Here is a 19,574-nt window from a genome sequence, read left to right on the forward strand (position 1 = left end):
AGAACAACTAGGAAGCTGTTTTGATGAAGTCACTGTTAAATACCTTTTAAAAGAGGCTTCACATGTTTAATGTATCAAAATAAAGTTGGCGGGGGTCTTGTAAAAAGGATTATTTAGGAATTTGAGTAGTCTTAAGAGTTATGTAGCTATTTTGGGAAAAACATTCTTTTTCTGTTAACAAACGTTTACAACTCCTGTGATGTGAGAATTACCGAGGTTTACTGTGGGATTAACACAGGAACTCATTTTATTTGAGCTACTATATGGATGCAGAAGTGGTAAATTGCTCAGGTTAGAGTAAATCAGTATGTAGAAGAAAAAAAAAAAACAAGAGTCTGCATAAATTCCCCTGGAAGGGGGATATGGTCAGACATGGCAATTTGAAAACAGTGAGTCACCAAAAGTAAAAGTAAATTACAAGCTGTTTTGGGGGTCTTCAAGAGAGATTTTATAGATTGACCAACAACAGCAGCAAGGATAAAATATAACGCTGTCATGTAGACTGCAGCCTGAAAAGAAAGCATTGCAGAAAAGCCACATCATCCTGAATTTATATTTCCGTGCATTTGAACAGATTGGAGAGCAGTAAAGTTGTTTTAAGAGCGAGTGATTTAAGTCAGCCAGCTTGTGAATAATACAAGATATTTTTGCATTTACATTAACTTATGTCCATAAATAATGAACTTTAACAATGAACAAAATCCATAATCCTGATAATGCTAAGAAAACTGGAAAGATACCTTTACCTTGAAAAGACAGCATAAAGAAGACAGCATAGAAATTTAGGGAGATTGCAGTTTTGGAAAAATTATATTAACATTTATTAGCTGCTACAGCTTTGAAATGTGATGATTTAAAGAAAGAGGTAGACTGTTGATTTCTAAAAGGTAATGTGTTGGCTGAAAGAGAAGAGAATCTTGTTGAGACCTAAAGTGTTCTTTTAAGGATATATTTCAATGTCATTTCAAAAAATAAACACATTTCCCATAACAAAACAGTGAGGTTAATGGAATAATGCAGGTGAAAGCTTTTTGGCCCAAAGGAGTTCCGTCCTTTGGAACAAAGTTTTATTGTTGAACACACCATGACCCAGGCCGGTGAGTGCCAGCACAGTGGCTGTTTTTACAAGATCTGGTACAATATTCACAGTAGTTCTGGCCTTAGCACTAGGCAAGGATCATTCTTTTTGTATCTTCCCGATTGCTTCCTCTACAGAAATGGGATAATCCCTCCTCTTCTAAACTGGAAAGTAGTTTCTTCCCTCAATAAAACTAGTTTCTTCTCCAGGTTGAGCTTTTCCAACTCTTAGAGGTCTAAAATGAATGATATGAAACATACTATATTTGCATCTATTTTTATTTAAGAGTTCTCTAAGGAGATTTATCTAATTAAATAGGAATTTCCTAAGAGATGCCAAAATAAACAATCAACAAGTTTTCTTTAGAGATAATATATATTATATAACAAGATCCACCTAAGAGTTAAAATATAAGTAGGTATACAGTTTAACTATTTGAAGATAATTTTTCTTCTTACCACTGAAGCAATAAGCAGGTAGTAGTACAATTTGGGGAAAACAATATTTCTGGCTTTTGTTTTATTTTAATTTGTGATATTCATGAGATCTTTTGTGAATCTTTTGGGTATATAGTAAAATTCATGGGTTTTTAACTTTGTATTGACTCGTATTTTTGTAGGTTTAAAATTTTTCTTCTGGCTTTAATTTATACTATCTCCTTTTACTTTTTCATTTAGAAATAATGTATTTTTCTCAGGATTGCAATCTCAGTGCAGTCCTCTACTTTTCTATCTCTTAGACGTCTACATTTTTGTCTAGTTAGTACATTTCTAGTGTTTTATACAATTGATAAGAACTCTTTAATCTTATGAATTCTTTATATTTTCTCTTTGGAGACAAGACTTATAGGGATTTCCTTGGGCTTAAACTAGAAAGAAAAACGAATTTGCATATGAAATGTTGAAGGCTTTGTTACAAAGTGGGTTAACATTATATGTATGTTTGAAATAAACTACTTCAACCAGAGCACCTAGCTGTTAGCCTCCAGATTAATATCTATCATAAAATATGTGCATGCTTCCAACACATGGCATTGCCTCCTATTACTGCATGTCCAGGAGAAATTGTTTTGTCTTGTAGCAAAGGGCATTAGCTCTTTGCACTTTTTTTTTTTTTTTAATGACAGCTATCCAAAAATCAAGCTGAACCCTTGTATATGAGGACAGAAAAGGACAATTTTTAGACAGGTCTAATATCCAGTTGTACATTTCAGTCACTTAGAGAGAAGGCTTAGACCCCTGAAGCCCAAAGTCACAGGTTTTTTAGGATTATGGTGGTATATGCCTCCAGTTTATAGAAAAAAAATGCGTTGTAGAAAGTCCAAGTTAAATTAGGACTAAAATCCAAGTTAAATCTAGAACTAAAGTTTTACTGCCCCAAATACTTGTAAACTCTAGGTTACTGCTCTGTTGTCCATTTCATCAGTTGCAAAATATTCAAGTTAGTCTTTCAATGCTAACAAGAACATAAAAATGCATTATGTCTAAAAGCAGAACATGAATGCCAAGCCAGATCTGCGCATTACCTGAGAGTTTGGAGGGCCACCCAAGTGGCATCTACTTGTTTGCTACTGATCTTCAGTTAGACTTGCTCAAGAATTGTTACCATGTAATAACATACACCTTATGTACTCTTGAGTTTATTGAAAACACACAGCAAATGTGCACACACACATACACACCAGCACACCAGCACGCACCTACTCTAGAGCCTAGAATTTTAAGAGTCAGAACTTTTTACTTGCTTCTGGATTAAGATGGACCCTGTATTTCCTCAGCATGCTAATTAGAAACTCTATAAACAATTCAAAACCAGCTTCTTAAAATTCTGTTTCAAAAAAATTGATGTTAAATATTATCCTCAGAGAGTTCTACTCTGACTTTTCAAATTGTTTTTTTCTCCCTTCATGGGATAAACAGTTAGGGTTTCTTTTTGTTTGTTTTTTTATCTCTCATTGTAAAAAATTCTATCTTAAAAGCTGATTTATTATTTCTTCCTTAGCATGGATGACATGGGAACAAAGCTGATATTTCATCAGTCTTGTTTTTATTTAAGTTGAAAGGTTATATATTTCTACTATCTACTGCAATAATGCCAAATATTTTTATAGTGCTTGTAAAGCTTATGACATTATTTTTTTAGTTTGTATTTAAGGCATTTACTCAAAAGGGACCATATGCCTCAGTTCATGTTACTCTATCATCAGTGTGTACGGTCACTCTATTTTCTAATACTTTTAAGATTGGTTTTGGCCCCGACGTTCCTCTGCCAGATTTATTTCCTTTATTTTCCCCTATATAGCACCATTTGGGCCATTTAATATGTAATTTCCCAACTCACCTTTCATAGTTATTTTAAACGTGTATATATTTGAAATATCGAATTGTTTTGTATTTTCTAATTTTTGCAAAAGTAGTATCGACTAAAAATCACATCCTGTTCTTTTATTTTTTCTACACAAAATTATTGTTTTAAAATTTGTGTTGCTCCATAGAAATTATTGCTTCTGGCCACTGTCTAATATTCCACCATATGTTAATACCATGTTTTGCTTATCCATTACCCTGGTGATACATACTTAGGCTATTTTCAACACTTTATGTCCACCATAAGGCATTAATACACTCTTTCCACATGTCCCCTTGAGTAACAGTGCAGCTGTGGAATGGCTGAGGTGGAAGTCATATATATGCCTTATTTCACAGATTCCTCCCCAGAATAGCTGTACCATTTCCCCCTCACCAGCAATACTTGGAATTTCTCTCTTGCCATATCCTTTGTCACCACATGCTGTTAATCTGCATTTTTAAAAATTAATTAATTTATTTTTGGCTGCATTGGGTCTTCGTTGCTACACTCAGGCTCTCTCTAGTTGCAGCGAGAGGGGTCTACTCTTCGTTGCGGTGCGCAGACTTCTCATTGCAGTGGCTTCTCTTGTTGCGGAGCACAGGCTCTAGGCGCGCGGGCTCAGTAGTTGTGGCTCCCAGGCTCTAGAGCGCAGGCTCAGTAGTTGTGATGCACAGGCGTAGTTGCTCCACAGCATAATTTGCATTTTAACTTCTGGAAATTTGGCATGTGTGGGTTCATATGAAGTAAGGTGTTTTAATTCTGCATTGCTCTGATTCTAGAAAAGTTAGGTCTTCATATACTTTCTTGCTATTCATGTTTTCCATTCTATGAATTGCCTATCATGACCTTCGCTCATTTTTCTATTGAGTATTCTGTGTCTTTAGAGATGTAGAAGTTTTTGTATTCAGATGTTGAGTCCTTTATTGGGTTTTGGATAATGTATATGTCTTCTACCCATCAACTGTTTTTCAGTCTGACTTTGGTATCCTTTATTGTACATAAAATTCTAATTTTTTATTAAAGTATAATTGATTTACAATACTATGTTAATTTCAGGTGTACAACGTGGTGATTCAATATTTTTATAGATTATGCTCCATTGAAAGTTACTATAAAATATTGGCTATATTCCCCATGCCCTACAATATATCCTTGTATCTCATTTATTTTATACATAAGTTGTCTGCACTTCCTAATTCCCAGTCTGTATCTTGCCCCTCTCGCTTCCCTCTCCCCACTGGTAACCACTAGATTGCTTTCTATATCTGTGAATCTGTTTCTGTTTTGTTGTATCCATTCATTTGTCTTATTTTTTAGATTCTACTTATAAGTGATATCATTACAGTATTTGTCTTTGTCTGACTTATTTCACTAAGCATAATACCCTCCAGGTCCATCTATGTTGTTGCAAATGGCACAATTTAATCATTTTTTATGGCTGAGCAGTGTTCCATTGTGTATATATGGCACATATTCTTTATTCATTCATCTGTTGATGGACACTTAGGTTGCTTCCATATCTTGGCTATTGTAAACAATGCTGTTATAAACACTGGATGTGGGTGCATGCATCTTTTCAAATCAGTGTTTCTGTTTTCTTCAGATATATACCCAGGAGTGGAATTACTGGATTATATGGTTGTTCTGTTTTGCTTTTGTTTTTATTAACATCTTTATTGGAGTATAGTTGCTTTACAATGGTGTGTTAGTTTCTGCTTTATAACAAAGTGAGTCAGCTATACATATACATATGTCCCCATATCTTCTTCCTCTTGTGTCTCCCTCCCACCCTCCCTGTCCCACCCCTCTAGTGGCTACATCAGTTAACATTCCCACCAACAGTGTACCAGGGTTCCCTTTTCTCCACATCCTCGCCAAGGCTTGTTAGTTTTGTTCTTTTTTATGATAGCCATTCTGACATGTGTGAGGTGATCTCTCATTGTGGTTTTGATTTGCATTTCCCTGATGGCTAGTGATGTTGAGCATCTTTTCATGTGCCTGTTGGCCATCTGTATGTTTTCTTTGGAAAAATGTCTATTCAGCTCTTCTGCCCATTTTTTTAAATCAGATTTTTTATATTAATAAATTTATAATTTTAATATAGTTAAATTCATCACTTTTGCTTCATACAATGTATGTTTCTTTATTTTTCAAAGATCTATTTCATCTCTTACCCTGAAATCACAAATATATTCCCTTGCAATTTCTTTTATTCTCTCTAGATTTTATTTTTCACATTTAGATATTAAAACTATTGTATTTTAGTTTTGTACATTAGGTGGAATTATATAACATAATGGTTAATAGAATGATTTCTGTGGGGTTTAAGTTCCAGCTCCACCATGTACTTCTTAGGCTAGTCATTTTATCTCTCATACCTCAGTTTTTCCACCTGTAAAATGAGGATAATAGTTTATGCCTTGTGGATTTTTTTGTGAAGATTAGGTGAGCTATATAGGACTGGGTACAACATAAGTGATATCACTAGGTTAAGATCCAGTCTCATATCTCTTTTGAAAATGAGACTGTTTCCCCAAAAGCTGTAATTCAGCTTCCTCCATTGGACTATGATTCCATCTCTTTCATGTGCCAACTTCCTCTCTGTATATAGCTCTATTTCTAGGCCACCTGTTTGATTTGTTTTCTTGTTTGCTGTTTCTTCCAAGGGCATCACACAGTTCTTATCTATCATGACTTCCCAATATATCTTAATGTGTAGGGCACATTCTCCATTTTGAGCTTATTTTTCAAAACTACCTTAGCTGTATGGAGAACTTTATTCTTCCAGATACATTTTATTTTATTTTATTTTATTTTAATGTTTTTATAGGAGATAGAGCAATCTGCTCTTTTTTTTTCTTTCTTTTTTTTTGGCTGCGTTGGGTCTTCATTGCTGCATGTGAGCTTTGTCTAGTTGCAGCGAGGGGTGGGGCAGGAGGCTACTCTTTGTTGTGGTGCACAGGCTTCTCATTGCAGTGGCTTCCTTTGTTGCGGAGCACAGGCTCCAGGCTCGTGGGCTTCAGTAGTTGTGGCTCGTGGGCTCTAGAGTGCAGGCTCAGCAGTTGTGGTGCACCAGCTCAGTTGCTCCGTGGCATGTGGGATCTTCGTGGACCAGGGATTGAACCCATGTTCCCTCCATTGGCAGGCAGATTCTCAACCACTGCACCACCAGGGAAGTCCCCCAGATACATTTTAGAATCACTTTTTTATGCTGTCCCTCAAAAAAAAAGAGCTTGGCCTTTTATTACAGTTGCATTTAATTTTATAGATTAATATAAGGACATTTATATTATTATAGTAAGTCATCTCATCCATACCTGTGATATATATTTCTTTTACTCATGTGTCCTCTAATAAAGTTTTCATTATGAAGATTTTCTGCATAATTTATTAGGTGAAACCCCATACTCTCTATAGGTTTTGTTACTATGGTAAATTCATCTTGTATTGTATCTAGATACTGATGCTATGGAGGAACACAGTTGATTTTGGTGCATTAATTTTTTTCCAGCCCCTATGTTGAGCTCTTTTCTTAGATTTAATAGCTTATTGATTTTCCTGTGTTTCCAATGAAATACATAATCAAAACAATCTATAAATATGACATTTTTATCTATATTCTTCTAAACCTTCTCTCTCTATTCCTCTCAATACACAGCTCCGAAAAGGTCGGTTCCAATAGACCAGTAATGTTAGAAATCTTTATCTCAATTCTCTCCTTAAAGGAAATGCTAATTTTTTAAAAAAATTAGTAGTATAATAATTTTTGTTAGTGTATACATGTGCTATGTATTTTTGGTATATAGCCTTTATCAAGGAAAGATAGTTATTATTTGGATCTAGTTTTATAAAATTTACCCTACCCAATAGATTTTGAACCTCATGGGATGCTTTTTATCTCTTCTATCTAAAAAGAATGATGATACGACTTTCTCCTTTTATTTAACTAATACAGTGAATCACATGATATGACTGGCTGATACTGAACCAACCTTGCATTCTCAAGGATAAACCCACTTGACCAAATCGTATTATAGTATAGGTTAGCTTTTGCTGTATTACAAACCACCTCAAAACTTAGTGGCTTAGGGAGATCAGCTTGGTGCTTTGTGACCACCTAGAGGGGTGGGATAGGGAGGGTGGGAGGGAGGGAGACACAAGAGGGAGGAGATATGGGAACATATGTATATGTATAACTGATTCACTTTGTTATAAAGCAGAAACTAACACACCATTGTAAAGAAATTATACTCCAATAAAGATATAAAAAACAAAACAACAACAACAAAAAACTTAGTGGCTTAAAATAGCAATTACTTGGCAATTTGGGACTGGATTCATCTGGGTAGTGTTTTACTTTCGGTTTTTTCTGGGCTCCTTCATGCAGTTTTAGTCAACTGATGGATCAGCTGAGTGAGAGCTGGTCTGAGACAGCCTCACTCACAGGTTTGGTGGTTGGCATGGGCAGTGGGAGCACCTGGTCCACTTGTCTTCAGAACCTAGTGGGCTAGTCGTCGGCAGCTGAGCCATCAAGCTCTTTTGCTATTGTCTCATCATGTGGGTTGAGTATGCCAAAGCCCAGTCCTGCTGAAGTGGTGACTCAGGAATGAGGGTGTCAGAAGGGGATTGTACCATAATTTTTGAAACATCCTATCACAATGTTTTTAATATACCTTAAAACTCTGTGGAATAATATTTAGGTTTTTGACTTATATTTTTAATAAGGAAAATTTGATTGTAATGTGTTTTTATATTGCCCCTGTTTGGTATAATATTCTTCTTGCACCTCTAGCCCCATTATTCTAGCTTGGGGTACTTAAAATGTATTGAAGGGGATAGAAATGAGTATTGCATCTTAAATAAAATAGTCTTGGACAAGTGGTTCCCACTTATCACCGAGGTTGTTCAACAGGCTGCACTCTCACAGTGGACTATTGAACCCTTATGCACACCAAGCATTACATCTCACTTATACCTTACTAGTATTCTTGTGCTGGTTCCTTGATTTTAATTTAAAAAGTAATAAGTCCTTGAAAAAATACAAAGTAAGAAGCAAAAACCCTCCATCACCCTAGTCTCTTTCCCTCACAGGGGAAGCAACTATAAAGTTAAGATGTCAATTAAAAAATATTTACAAGATGAAAATGATTCTTAAAAGTCCTTGGGGGCATTTAATCATTGAAGGGTATGCTGAAGAAGGTAAGTAACAGTTTGACCTCCAATCCAGAGACTATTGGCAATAAGTGTAAACAGTGCTCTAACAACATGGCCCAATAGAACTATAGAACTAAAGAAAAAGCTAGGATTAGGATTATTGGGCCCAAATTCACATTGTTCCTAATGAAGAACCTTAAAACCATGAAATATTGACTGATCTCTAATTCTAATTCTAAGTCATTCCAGAATGCTATTTTCTATGTCGAGGAGTGGAGTTTGAGAGAGAAATAAGAAGGAATAAAGTCCAGTTTGGTTTTAAAGAATCATGGAGAAATGAAGATTATTTCTTTCATAATTTCCCTGTAGATAGAGCTCTTCTATGACTGACTGTTTCACTAAAGCAGGGAAATACAGGGTGTTATCCAGATAATCATATCAGTTTACTTCCAGTCAGTCCTCTTCTGGGCAAACACATCTTTAACTTCATTTGTATTATATAGTATTTTAAATTATGAATTGTTTTGTCTTCTCAGGTCAGTTTCTTTTAGCCACGTGGGTTTGCTCTCTGTTCCCTCCTCCTTCCCTCTCTTCCTTCTCTCCTGTACTCCCTTTTTTATTAGTGAATTGGAAAGACGATTTCCTTATATATGCTAAACTATGCAATTGCAAAACCCAAAAATATAACGTTTTATGAAGAAGACAATAACGAAAAAAAATTATAGTGGAAAAATCTTAGGAAACTGGAAGGAATTTGGGGGTCTTTCTGTCTCGAAGTAGATTTGGAATGTGAATTTCAGGTTCTCTTTTTTAATGCAGGGTTGCTAGTTGAGCCTTTATTTTGTTTTCAGAAAAACAATCAGCTTACATATTTTTTTTAACAAGGTTTTCTTCACCTTTGGAAATTAGTAATGATTAAAAAGAATATTATATAGTTAAGTGATGTCTAATTTTTTTCCTCATGGGTTCACCGTAGTTCAGGTTATAGCCCTGATCTGTTTAATCCTCCAACAATCCTGAGAGGGAGCAAGGGGGCAGATGTTCTTTCCTCATTTCACAGATGAGAAAACTGAGATTCAAAGATTCAAAGTGAGGTTAAGTGCTTCTGCCAAGGTCATTCTGTGAGGTGAAGCCGGAGCCAGGAATAGCACCTCATCCTCTTGTTTTCTCTCATGTGATTCTCCATCCGCTGACCCACTCTCACTATAAAAACACACTGTACCAGGCCTCACACAATCCCTGAAACGTCCTTTTAGTAGGACACTATGGTAGTGACAAGATTGAACAGATATAAAGAATGCTGTAAAAAAGGACCTGTCTTTTTTGTTGACTCCATCCCATAAACTTCCACAGCCACACTGCATGAGAAACATGAGGCATCCATTAAGATCATGTTCCCATTAGTTCCCAAAATCTAGCTAGAACTAGGTTTTGCAGAAATTGAAGACACATCTTGTGGCCTGACTGTTGAAAATGAGCATCTCAGGAGTCAGAGAGGCATTGCTGCTCAACGAAGTCAAGAATGCCCTTTGCTAATTGTTTCTCCTCCATTTCTGAGGGAATTTAAATTCATGATCGGCACCATATATTATACTTCAATACTATTCACCATCCATCTCGTACGTATTTGCAGGAAAGAATGTTGCCCAAGTCATTATATCCCGCCATGATTCACAGTCGTATGACCTTAGGTGGCAGCTCAGCAGGAGCTTACCGGTGCCTTAAATCATCCCTGTTGTGGACATACAAGAGCGTGACCTCCGACTTCCCAAGCTGTCTCTTCATGAAATGAAAATGGAACTGAGAGTTTAGGGGAACGTTTTGAAAGTGTCTGGCTCTTGTAGTCATCTAATGAGGTCCCTCATTTCTAGCTGCTAAGCATGCCCTTTAATTGGTGGTCACTCGAAAATCAATGATAATATAACTGTCCAACTCTTTGGAGCTATTTTTCTCTCTGCTTTCTATCTTGCAAGTGCACGATAAAAGAAACCACCCATTCAGCCATTATCTTGTGTCACTTACTATTCAGAGATCAGTCTTCCTTTATGTGCTCTTTCAGGAAAGACCTGGGTTGTATTTTTCACTTGCCTTTCAGGCAGAGAGTAGAGTCCTTGGCACAGATTAAGTCCTCAAAAATGTTAGATGCGTGGATGGGTGGGCAGTGGATTGCAGCACATGAGCAACTACAGTAACATTGTGATTTTTTACTGTACATGACAAGGAAATGACCTCAGTTGGGGAAATAAATGCCTAGCACATATGCCACCACTTTCCCCTTCCATCTTCATTACAGTCCTTACTAATCTATTATGACATTTTTTCCCATTGGGTCTAGACATGACCTCAGGATGCTTGTAGAATATAAACAGTCCTGTGCAATGTAAACCTTGTATAATGTAAACAATGCTTTACTGTTTGATTTGAGTTGGGACACGAGAGGAATCCTATTTTCCGTCCATAACATAGACGTTGGGAATAATAGCTAATGCTTATGTAAACATATAGATTCATAGGATAGAAAAAATAATTTTTAAGAAAAGACCTAGTACAGACTCAGGGGGAAAATATATGTTAACTTGATTATAGAAATTTGGTTCAGCCACTCAGCTTCAACCTTCAAAAATCATGTCACTTTTTATTTTAAACCAACATATGAATCCAAGGTATAGCAAAATAAACCATAAACCTTGCAGAACAGGGCCCTTCTAGATACGATCTCGTTAGGACCTGATTCTCCATGGTTGTATCTACACAGAGGGGTAATGCCAGGTCCCCTACTGGGAAGTTGAATTGGAGGAAGAGATAGACATAGAGGTACTATGGATAATTCTAGACTGACATGGTCATCGAGCAGTCCTATGAAAAATAATTTCTGGTGAGTATAGAGTAAATCAGCAATGAGAAATGGAGAGGATTGGAATTAAGTAGACTCATCACTAGTCCGTGGTTATTACCAGTGTAGCAGTTTAGCAATGAATTACTCAAGGTAATTGGTGCTAGGTAGTCTAACAGACACTCCTGAAAGCCAAGTGTCTTAACTTAATAAATGTTTATTTCTCTTGTCAGAGACCAGTGTGAATTAGGTGGTTCATTCTTAGCAGATTGCTTTCAAGTAGTGAATCAGGAACCCGTGCCCCCTCCACCTTGAGGTGTTGTCTTAAATGCATGACTACCTAAACTACAGCAGAAGGGAACATGGGCAATCATGCATAATATCCCCTGGCCGGGCCTGAAAGGGGTAGACCCATACCCTTTCAACAAGAATGCAAAAACTTGACCTCTGCCTGGCTCCAAGGGAGGTTAGAAAAGGTCATTGTTCTGTGTGTCCATGAAGAGGAGAATGAAATGCATCTCACTGTCTCATCCATAGCTGAAGGCAGGTAATCTGTGAGAGAGAGCAATGTTTGCAGATGGTGATACATGAAGATTGAGGAAGATGGATTTCTCAATCACTGAGGAGTACTGTTCCATCTAACTGAGTTCGGAATGGTAATAAAGTCATCCACTGAAAACTTACCAATCTAGTTTGTGTGCAAGATATTATGAATTATAGTCCGACCGTTAATTTAGCAGACCCACAAATACTTACATCTACCAAGCACCGTGCTGGCAACTGCAGCTTACCAGTACTTCTTTCCTGGGCCCTGGATAATTTCCAGTAGTTGGTATCAGGATCTAAGCTATCCACTTGATGTGGACACTAGTCCCCTTGTAGCCCTCTCACAGGAGCCTTTAACCATTCGTGGCCAAAAACAAAGGAAATGGGCAAGAGTTACTGCTCTGCTTATCAGAAAGTGTCTCCTAAAGTCTTGTCTCCTAAATCATTTTTCTGGCCCCTTTATAGTAATTCTTTCTTTATTCACATTTCTTGGCCTACTGAACGCTATAGTCAAATCCTCCCTCAATTTTCTTTTTTCTGAAGTATATAAAACTACATTTTCTTCAGCCTTTTTTTAAAAAAATGATAATTATCTTGTTTATTTGTATTTGGAAAATCTAATGAGATCACGTATTTAAAAATCACATACTATCAAAAGATAAATAGTAGTAGTAATTCCTTCTGGAATATTTTTGCCCCTCATCCAACCAATGTTAGGTCCCTTACCCCCTTTCTTAGCAACTTTTATTAATTTCTTGTGTGTCTATCAGAAGTTTTTTGTGGCAAAGGTACATGTGTATGTTTCAGAGGTTACTGTTGTCATGAATTCACAGAAGCCAGAGCCTGGAAAGCATTAAGTGGTCCTGAGCACCCCATTTCCAATGAGAGAGCATAGCAGTGCTCAAACGGCTGGGTGTCCTATAATTCAACTCAATTCTGGCACTGTCTACCTGTAGATAGCATCAGATCTCACATGTTAAGGGCTCAGTCCAGCAGGAATGCACACACACACTTCAGGTGCCAGTCACCAAGTATATGTTGTCACCTGTGCTTCTGACCCTTGTACCACAGATCAGAGGTTCCAACGAACCCCTTCTTAGCTTTAATTAATTTGCTCAAGTGACTCATAGTACTCACAGAAATATCCTATTAAGTAGATTAACCGGTGTATTATAAAATGATAAAACTCAGCAACAGCCAGATAGAAAACATGTATAGGATGAGGTATGGGGAGAAAGCATGGAGCCCACTCTCCCCAAATCTCCATGTGCTCACCAACTGGGAAGCTCCCTGAACCCTGTCCTTGGGGGTTTATGGAGGCTTCAGTACACAGGTGTGACTGAATAACTCATTGGCCATGGGCGATTGAGCTCAATCTTGAGTGGCTCTTCCCTGCCCTGAGGGCAAGGGGGTGGGACTGAAAGTTCCAACCTCTAATCACAATGTTGGCTCCACAGGCTGCCTGCTCCCATCCTTAAGTGCTTTCCAAAGATCACCTTGTTAACATAACAAAAGACACCATTATCATCTCATCACTTAGGAAATCCCAAGGGTTTTAGAAACTGGCAGAAACTGGGACAGAGACCAAAACTATAATTCTTATTACTCCTAAATCACAGTTATCTAGGTAAATGTTTGTATCACCCCAAACAGGCAGTAGTCACCAGGGAAAATAAGTTAATTGCCAGTCTTTTCTATTAATTTTTAAAAATCAGATTTAAGAAGAGAATTTTTTTAATGGCCAGTGAAAATGTCTCTTACTTTAGCTCTTGCCTTTTTCTAGTTATTATTTATTTTTTCAACTTTTAGTTTAGTTTTGAAAAGTGTCTTTAAGTTATTTTAAGGTTAGAACCGAACCTTCCAGGGTTAAAAAAATATTGCATCTCTTGAAAGAGATTATTTTAGACTTAGTGAAATGGATTTGATGCTAGAGAACATGTGACATCATACATTTGACCTTTTTGAAATGATTTACATTATATCAGCTACATTTTAAGTCCAGCAACTGTAACCAAAAAAAAAGAAAAAAAACCCCTACTAATTAAGGCAACTTTGCAGATTGATGGCATTAGATTATCAATTAAGATCTCAGTTTTAAACCAGATTTTTCCTCTAAATAGTGATCCAAAGAACACTAGTTTTACGGTCATTCTCATTAGTCAGACAGCCTTCTGATTGTTTAGTGCCTTCACTTGAAGTTTGTTAAATATTTTGAATATCACCTATGCTCCCATGGGACATCAGTGAATGTGAAGTCAACAAAAAAGAAAAAAAAGTAAGAAAAAGGATTTTGTAGTAAAATAAACTTGAGAAATCCTGGGTTCAGTAAATTTAAACATGTTTCGTGACTGGAGGACTTTTGAGATGTGGAATGAGCTATAATGTGCTCTGTGAATTTCACTGTTAAGTAGAGTTTTGTCTGAAGTGTTTTTAAACTTTATTTGGCTCTACAACCCTTTGTCAGTGGAACATTTTAAAGGACTCTGTTTCTAGCAACTTTGGAAAATGCTGTTCTGGTCTCAGTTAAGCCCTTGAAATCTTAGCATTTGGAAGGAGATCCACACACAAGCTCATCCAATTTCTGGTACAGAAATCTACCATGTATCCATGCTATAGGCTCACTCAGCTGTGGATGAGTATTTTGATAACAAAATGCTCGCTACCCATAAATCAGCTGATTCTATAGTCGGAATGCTGGTCTGTTAGGAGGTTTTAACTTAAGTGCCTTTTACTATTAGAAAATTTTAAGTTTTAAAATTTTGTCTATTGGACCTAGATCTGATCTCTGGATTAAGATAAGTCCTACTCAAGTAAAAGAATCCTTATTTTTCAAGGATGATTTGTACATGAAAAAAAAAAAATCCATATACTTAAAATCATCTGTAAATAGTGACTGAAGAGTAATTGAAAATACATTTGAAAATAATTTTCATTTGAAATTTATGTCAAACTATGTTATTATATAAACGAATCCAGTATATTTTCTCTTATAGCCAGTAAAATTTAGGTTAAATTTTAATTAAGCACAAGTGCTACAATTAAAAAAAAGAATTACATTCTGTTTCGAGTGATTATTTCAGCAAAACTGGTTTATGGGACAGTAAACTGTCCTTCACTGCATGTTCAATGTTAGCTCAAATTAGCTCAAACAGGCTAATTCTGGTAAAAATTCAACAGTTTTCCAAGGCCTTCTCTTAATTATTTGATACTCAATTGTTTTTTCTTTTACTTCTATTGTATCTCTTTTTTAAATTGTTAACTACACATCCTCATTTATCAATGGCTTTGTATGTTTAACCCAGCAGATCTCTGGTATTATTTACAATGGCTTCATGATATTATAGCTTTAAAATTCAGAATTTCACTTAAAAGTTGATTTGAATTTTATTTCTATTAAACGGTATTATGTTTATGTTATGAATCCATCAGTGAGTAATTTTCTGAAACAGGATGAGCAGTTTGCTGACTTAGAAGGGCTGGAATCTATAGACACCTTAAAATTAGGATGTAGATAACGAATAGTTGGATGACAAGAAACCCTGTTATATGAATACAGGAATAATAATGAGTGTTCCAAATCTTATCTTTTCTGTTCTTACTTTTCTCCAAAGGTTAGTTCTAGAGTCCTTAATTCTCCATTCAGTATTAAATGATTGACTATTTGCAGCCATCCCACCATTCTCCCCACTTCTAGGTCTGAGTTTGATAAACCTTTTGGTTTCATCCTTTATTTGTGAAGTAGTGTTCCTAGTCAAGCCAGAAGGCTGTTCCATTAAAGGTTTAGCATTTTAGTGATTTTAGTAGTAAGGGTAAGGATAAGTGGTCTTCAGCCCGTCACAGTCTTCCACCCAACCTTTCTTCATATGAATTTCCTGCAGTAGAAAACTTAGACAACCAGGCTGAATGATTGAGTCCCTGACTATGACTAGCAATGAACTACTCAGCCCTGGCTTCCTGGGCATGCCATCCTTCAAAAACAGCCTGCCAGATGGAATCTCAATCCCCTAGCTTGGCATTCAAGATACTCATACTCTAATCCACCAAAATCCACTTCCAGTAGTTCTCCCCACTTCTTTCATACAGCAAATATCCATTCACCCAACTGCATTCACTTATCTGGAGTGCAAGTTCTTTTCCTTATATTCCAATATATCCCTATTTCATCTGCCTAGGAAGTCTTTCAACTTCTTCACAGTCTTCAATCCTACATGGTCTTTACTTTCCTACCTTTACAACTTGACCTTAAGAAAATTTTTGCTTTCCAAGATCTATAAGTCAATCAATCAATAAACCATTAATAAGTTCATAGGCTGCTTCAATACAGTTCTCCTCAATACAAATATAGTTGTCAATCCTTAATAATAACAACTTATATTTGATCACATAGAAATGTATTTTAACTCACATATTTGTTATCTAAAATGATAGTATAGCACTCTTCATTTCGTTGGTTATTTTCTCACATATTTTAATGTCAGTATCACCTCTTTGAAGACTTAAAGTATATGTTGTCCATTTTTTCAGTATTTTAGTATCCTGCCCTGTTTTACACTTAGTGGGTGTTCAATAAATGACTTCGACACTTCACAGAATGGAGAAAATTTTCCCAAATCCTACAAGCGTTGACCCTCTCTGACTTTGCACATCACTTGTTAATGGCAGCTGGGTAGTTGTGTTTGATAGAAATTCAAGAAAAAATTTCTACATGTTTCAAGACCAAAGCCACAGTCATATGAAGACCTTAGCATCATGAATATATTTTTAAATATATACAATGGAGAATTGCACTTTTATGATTTTGTGATGAATCACATGTAAAACAGTCATTCACATTTTATTTATTTATTATTATTTTTAAATATCTTTATTGGAGTATAATTGCTTTACAATGGTGTGTTAGTTTCTGCTTTATAACAAAGTGAATCAGCTGTACATATACATATATCCCCACATCTCCTCCCTCTTGCATCTCCCTCCCACCCTCCCTATCCCCCCCCTCTAGGTGGTCACAAAGCACTGAGCTGATCTCCCTGTGCTATGTGTCTACTTCCCACTAGCTGTCTATTTTACATTTGGTAGTGTATATATGTCCATGCCACTCTCTCTTTGTCCCAGCTTACCCTTCCCCCTTCCTATGTCCTCAAGTCCATTCTCTATGTCTGCGTCTTTATTCCTGTCCTGCCCCTAGGTTCTTCAGAACCATTTTTTCTTTCTTTCTTTCTTTTTTTTTTAGATTCCATATATATGTGTTAGCATACAGTATTTGTTTTTCTCTTTCTGACTTACTTCACTTTGTATGACAGACTCTAGGTCAATCCGCCTCACTATGAATAACTCAATTTCATTTCTCTTTACAGCTGAGTAATATTCCATTGTATATATGTGCCACATCTTTATCCATTCATCTGTCGATGGACACTTAGGTTGCTTCCATGTCCTGGCTATTGTAAATAGAGCTTCAAAGAACATTCTGGTACATGTCTCTTTTTGAATGATGATTTTCTCAGGGTATATGCCCAGCAGTGGGATTGCTGGGTCGTATGGTAGTTCTATTTTTAGTTTTTTAAGGACCCGACATACGGTTCTCCATAGTGACTGTATCAATTTACATTCCCACCAACAGTACAAGAGTGTTCCCTTTTCTCCACACCCTCTCCAGCATTTATTGTTTGTAGATTTTTTTGATGATGGCCATTCTGACCTGTGTGAGGTGATACCTCATTGCACTTTTGATTTGCATTTCTCTAATGATTAGTGATGTTGAACATCCTTTCATGGGTTTGTTGTCAATCTGTATATTTTCTTTGGAGAAATGTCTGTTTAGGGCTTCTGTCCATTTTGGGATTGGCTTGTTTGTTTTTTTGATGTTGAGCTGCATGAGCTGCTTGTATATTTTGAGATTAATCCTTTGTCAGTTTCTTCATTTGCAAATATTTTCTCCCATTCTCAGGGTTGTCTTTTCATCTTGTTTATGGTTTCCTTTGCTGTGCAAAAGCTTTTAAGTTTCATTAGGTCCCATTTGTTTATTTTTGTTTTTATTTCCATTTCTCTAGGAGGTGGGTCAAAAAGGATCTTGCTGTGATTTATGTCATAGAGTATTCTGCCTGTGTTTTCCTCTAAGAGTTTTATAGCGTCTGGTCTTACATTTAGGTCTTTAATCCATTTTGAGTTTATTTTTGTGTATGGTGTTAGGGAGTGTTCTAATTTCGTTCTTTTAAATGTAGCTGTCCAGTTTTCCCAGCACCATTATTGAAGAGGCTGTCTTTTCTCCATTGTATATTCTTGCCTCCTTTATGAAAAATAAGGTGACCATATGTGCGTGGGTTTGTCTCTGGGCTTTCTATCCTGTTCCATTGATGTATATTTCTGTCTTTGTGCCAGTACCATACTGTCTTGGTTACTGTACCTTTGTAATATAGTCTGAGGCCTGGGAGCATAATTCCTCTAGCTCTGTTTTTCTTTCTCAAGATTGCTTTTGGTATTCAGGGTCTTTTGTGTTTCCATACAAATTGTGAAATTTTTTGTTCTAATTCTGTGAAAAATGCCATTGGTAGTTGGATAGGTATTGCATTGAATCTGTATATTGCTGTGGGTAGTATTGTCATTTTCACAATGTTGATTCTTCCAATCCAAGAACATGGTATATCTCTCCATCTGTTTGTATCATGTTTAATTTCTTTCCTCAGTGTCTTACCGTTTTCTGCATAAAGGTCTTTTGTCTCCTTAGGTAGGTTTATTCCTAGGTATTTTATTCTTTTTGTTGCAGTGGTAAATGGGAGTGTTTCCTTAATTTGTGTTTCAGATTTTTCATTATTAGTGTATAGGAATGCAAGAGATTTCTGTTCATTTATTTTGTATCCTGCTATATAACCAAATTCATTTATTAGCTCTAGTTAGTGTTCTGGTAGCATCTTTAGCATTCTGTATGTATAGTGTCATGTCATCTGCAAACAGTGACAGCTTTACTTCTTTTCCAATTTGGATTCCTTTTATTTCTTTTTCTTCTCTGATTTCTGTGGCTAGAACTTCCAAAACTATGTTGAATAATAGTGGTGAGAGTGAACAACCTTGTCTTGTTCCTCATCTTAGAGGAAATGGTTTCAGTTTTTCACCATTGAAAACGGTGTTGGCTGTGGGTTTGTCATATATGGCCTTTATTATGTTGAGGCAAGTTCCCTCTATGCCTACTTTCTGGAGGGTTTTTATCGTAAATGGGTGTTGAATTTTGTGGAAAGCTTTTCCTGCATCTATTGAGATGATCGTATGGTTTTTCTCCTTCTATTTGTTAATATGGTTTATCACATTGATTGATTTGCATATATTGAAGAATGCTTTCATTCCTGGGATAAACCCCACTTGATCATGGTGTAGGATCCTTTTAACGTGCTGTTGGATTCTGTTTGCTAGTATTTTGTTGAGGATTTTTGCATCTATGTTCATCAGTGATATTGGTTTGTAGTTTTCTTTCTTTGCGACATCTTTGTCTGGTTTTGGTATCAGGGTGATGGTGGCCTCGTAGAATGAGTTTGGGAATGTTTCTCCCTCTGCTATATTTTGGAAGAGTTTGAGAAGGGTAGGTGTTAGCTCTTGTCTAAATGTTTGCTAGAACTCGCC

The 19,574-nt window shown here is 36.3% G+C and overlaps 1 protein-coding gene across 7 annotated transcripts in view; it reads left to right on the forward strand.

The window, feature by feature from the left end:
- LOC149747710 (uncharacterized) overlaps positions 1 to 19,574 on the forward strand; it is a 167,762-nt gene that overhangs the window by 30,056 nt on the left and 118,132 nt on the right. The gene's annotated exons all lie outside the window — the stretch shown is intronic.

Source organism: Delphinapterus leucas, chromosome 13 (genome assembly GCF_059928025.1).
Source record: "Delphinapterus leucas isolate spDelLeu-1000000601 "Yukka" chromosome 13, BTC_Dleu_Yukka2, whole genome shotgun sequence".
NCBI lineage: Eukaryota > Metazoa > Chordata > Mammalia > Artiodactyla > Monodontidae > Delphinapterus > Delphinapterus leucas.